This window comes from Silene latifolia, chromosome 6 (genome assembly GCF_048544455.1).
Source record: "Silene latifolia isolate original U9 population chromosome 6, ASM4854445v1, whole genome shotgun sequence".
Lineage (NCBI taxonomy): Eukaryota > Viridiplantae > Streptophyta > Magnoliopsida > Caryophyllales > Caryophyllaceae > Silene > Silene latifolia.
In genome coordinates this window covers 117,801,775-117,806,617 of record NC_133531.1, presented here as the reverse complement: position 1 = coordinate 117,806,617, position 4,843 = coordinate 117,801,775, and positions in this window count along the sequence as shown.

The following is a 4,843-nucleotide window of genomic DNA, read 5'->3' as shown; positions in this document are numbered from 1 at the left end:
GTGGGACTCGGAGAGTGCGCAGTGGGAGAAATAGTGGGGAATTAAGGCTTATGAGAGTACTGATGAGGAGGAGGAAGAACAGGTAAAGGAAGTTGACATAGCAGAATCACAAGTTGGGAGAGATAAGGATAGGGATAAGGGTAAGAAACGCATAGTGTATACACCATCTGGTAAGACCTTACCCGTGAAGAAAAGACTCAAAAAGAATAGGGATCCATCCAAACCAGGATGTAGTCATTGGATGGGCGACAAATCAGGTGAAGGAAACTAGTAAGATGGGTTGACTAGGAGTACTCGACTTTTTGGACCTAACCAATTTTGTAATCAGCTTAAACAACCAAATTTTGTAATAGGTTCCCCGTTGGTTGTCTAATGTAGTATATGTAATCATATAGGAAGTTGCTAGTGTTGGAAGGGTATATGTATGCGTCTTTTGGTCAGTATAACAACGTAGAACTATTGTATGATAAGTCGGTAAGGTATCTGGAACGTTTATGTAAGAAAACCTTAATTTCTCTTTGCTTAATAAAGTTGTACGTTAAGATGTTTTGCAATTCTCTCCATTTACTATAACATTTATGAATGTTGTAAAATAAATTATTAACATGAATGTTTGAATGATAGAGAACTATGGTTGAAACCCGAGCTCAGTCGGAGGACGGAGATCATCGCCATCGTTTAGAGGAAGTTTTTATCACTTTGTCTCAACTAGTAAACCAAAACCAACCTATGCACCAGCATAATCGATCTTTTGAAAGGTTGTCCCAACACAAACCACCCACCTATAACGGTGTAGTAGACCCAGTATCTTTGGAACACTGGATACGAGAAATAGAAAAGTTGTTCATCATTGCTGAAATTCCCGAGGAGTCCAAAGTGATCCATGCCGCTCATTATCTGGTTGATGAAGCTGATAAGTGGTGGACATTGATTAAGGATGACCTTAGTAACCAACCTGATTTTAATTGGAAAAAGTTTAAATTGGAACTGAAAGCCCGTTTTTACCCAAATGAACTTCGCTGGAATAAGCAACAAGAATTTTTAAATCTTCGTCAGGGAAGTTTATCAGTTAATGATTATACCCATAAATTTATTGAGTTATCGCATTTTGCGGGTAATACTGTCCCAACTGAAGCTGAAAATATTATGAGGTATGAGAAAGGTTTACATCCTAAGTTAACATGTTTCCTTATGGGAAATCCATCTCTAACTTTCAAGGAGGCATATAACCGAGCTTTAGCCGTAGAAAAAGGAGTAAGTGATCAAGAAGCCCTTAAATTTCCAAAACCTTCTTTCAAAAATAGGCCCTTCCCAAATTCTAACTTTAAGAACCCCAACTTTAAGAAGAGAAAGTTTATACCGCGATTCAACGTGCCAAGGAACACTAATGTGGCAAAGAATACTAATGAAGAAAAGGACAATGCATCACCTACTACCCCTATCTGTTCCAGTTGCGGAGGGCCTTTCCATCCGGGAAAACATTGTAAAGGTAATGACATCATGTGCTTTAAGTGGGGTAAGCCAGGGCACATTGCAACTTACTGTCCTCAGAATGCTCCCAAAACCAGCCACAACCGAGCGACAAACAAAGGAAAAAATTATCTTATGAGTCGCTCAGAGACCGAGAGCCACCCTGATGTGTTGACTGGTACATTTATTATCTACTCTTTACCTACACTTACTTTGTTTGATACTAGAGCATCCTTTTCCTTTATTTCATCTCGCCTAGCTAAACAAGCTAAGCTAAAACCCGTAAGAACCAATAACACTCATGTATCCTTACCATCTTATTCGGATGTGCCAATAACCATTGCAGAAGTTGACTTTCCTTCCGATTTATTGGAGTTTGAATTAAGAGAATTTGAGGTTATCCTTGGACTGGACTGGTTGTTTAAATATCAAGCTGTATTTAACTGTAGAGACCAAAAGATATCTCTGAGATCACCCTTAAATACCAGAGTTACCTATCGAGAAATTTTGGAGAAACCGAAGATAAAGTGGGTAACTGCTTCCCGAATGTACAGTCTGCTTAGGAAAGGATACCCGGCATATTTGTGTCATGTTGAAAGAGTGAGTAAAGAGATTGAAATTGATGACATACCTGTAGTTAAGGAATATCCGGATGTGTTTCCTGATGATTTGCCCGGAATACCACCAGAAAGAAACATAGAATTCAGTATTGATTTAATGCCTGGAACTACACCTATTTCTAAAACTCCTTATCGTATGGCTTGTACTGAATTACAAGAATTAAAGAAACAGTTAGAAGAATTATTGGAAAAAGAGTTTATCCGACCCAGTGCATCACCTTGAGGTGCACCAGTTTTATTTGTGAAAAAGAAGGATGGAAGTATGAGGATGTGTGTTGATTATCGAGAATTGAATAAGGCCACAATTAAGAACCATTATCCATTACCTAGAATAGATGACTTATTCGATCAATTGAAGGGAGCGGGAATATTTTCAAAGATTGACCTTAGATCAGGTTATCACCAAATTTCGGTTAAAAAGGAAGATATTCCTAAAATGGCATTTAGAACCCGATATGGACATTATGAATTTGTAGTAATGCCTATTGGACTGACAAATGCACCTGCTGTATTTATGGATCAAATGAACCGAACCTTCCGTGAATTGTTGGATATATTTGTAGTCGTATTCATTGATGATATTTTAATTTACTCAAAGGATGAGGAGGAACACAGTGAACATCTCAAGCTAGTACTTAATATATTAAGGAAGAATAAATGGTATGCTAAATTTTCCAAATGTGAATTCTGGCTAAAGGAAGTAGCATTTTTGGGTCATGTGATTACTTAGGAAGGAGTGAGTGTAGATCCATCCAAAGTGAAGGCAGTGGTAGAATGGAAAAGCCCGACTAATGTGAATGAAATTAGAAGCTTCCTTGGATTGGCTGGTTATTATCGCCGATTTATAAAGGACTTTTCTAAAATAGTCTAACCAATGACCAATTTGTTAAAAAAAGGAATCCAAGTTTATTTGGTCTGAGAGTTGTGAGAAAGCATTTCAAACGTTGAAAGAAAGATTAACTACAGCACCTGTACTCACCCTACCTGAGGACGGAGCAAGTTTTGAAATACATAGCGATGCATCTCTAAATGGGCTAGGATGCGTTTTAACGCAAAATGGAAAGGTGATAGCTTATGCATCGAGGCAATTAAAAACTCATGAAAGAAATTATCCGACTCATGATTTAGAACTAGCAGCCATAGTTTTTGCCCTTAAACTTTGGAGACATTATCTGATTGGAGTACCCTGCCGTATTTTTACGGATCACAAGAGTTTAAAGTACATATTTACCCAAAGGGACTTAAATCTACGACAAAGGAGGTGGTTAGAACTGATTAAAGATTATGATCTTGAAATAAATTATCGAGAAGGGAAGGCAAATGTTGTACCTGATGCTCTTAGCCGAAAGACAGTACACTCGATGACTTCCACGATAGTTTTGGCTGCTGAGTTATACGACGAGTTGCGAAAACTGGAAATTGAAATAGTACCCTCTGGGAGTTTGAAGTTATATCCAATGACAGCAGAGCCTGAGATTTTTCAGCAAATTCGTATTAAACAAACGGAGGATCCATTTTTGGAAAAGCAGCGTGCAGCTAAACAGGAAGGTAAAGTTGAGGATTTTGAAATCAGTAGTGATGGGTATTTAAGATTCCATGGACGATGGTGTATACCGAATGATGAAATTATTAAGAAGGAAATCCTGAGAGAAGCTCACAGTACACCATACTCGATTCACCCAGGTCAAGATAAAATGTATAAAGACTTGAAGTGAAATTTTTGGTGGCCAAAGATGAAAAAAGAAATTGCGAATTTTGTAAACAAATGTTTAACTTGTCAAAGGTAAAAATTGAGCATCAAAAGCCCGGTGGATTATTACATCCTCTTAAAATTCCTAACTGGAAATGGGAATCCATATCAATGGACTTTATTATGGGATTGCCTAGAACTCCGTCAGGTAAAGATGCAATTTGGGTTGTCGTAGACCGTCTAACAAAGGTGGCACATTTTATACCTATTAGGGAGAACTGGACCTTGGAAAACTTGGCAAATACATATTTGAAAGAAATTGTGCGAATTCATGGTATACCTAAGAATATAGTGTCTGATCGAGATCCGAGATTTACCTCAAAATTTTGGAAGTATTTACAAGAAGCCTTGGGTAGTAAGCTGAATATGAGTACGGCATTCCATGCCGCAACTGACGGTCAAACCGAAAGAACCATTCAAACCCTAGAGGATATGTTGAGAGCTTGTGTACTAGATTTTCAAGCTAATTGGGAGAAGAGCTTACCATTAGCCGAATTTTTCTATAATAATAGTTTCCATACGAGCATTCAGATGGCCCCTTTTGAAGCTCTATATGGTAAAAAGTGCAGAAGTCCTGTATATTGGGATGAGCCGGACAAATTGTTGAATCCAGGTCTTGATTTTATACAAGAGTCGATTGAGCAAATAAAAATTGTCAGGAATCGGCTAAAGATAGCCCAGGATCGTCAGAAATCATATGCGGATATGAAAAAAAAGCCTTTGGACTTTAAAGTTGGAGATAACGTTTTGCTAAAAGTATCCCCAATGAAAGGAGTGAAAAAATTCGGAATCAAAGGAAAATTGAGTCCCAAGTTTATTGGACCATTTGAAATCCTAGATCGCGTTGCAGAAGTTGCTTACCGCTTAGCATTGCCCCCTTCTATGTCTGGAGTTCATAATATTTTTCATGTGTGCCAACTCCGAAAATATGTTAATGATCCTACCCACATTCTTCAATTGGACACTATCGACCTTGACCCAGACTTAACTTTTGAGGAGCAAC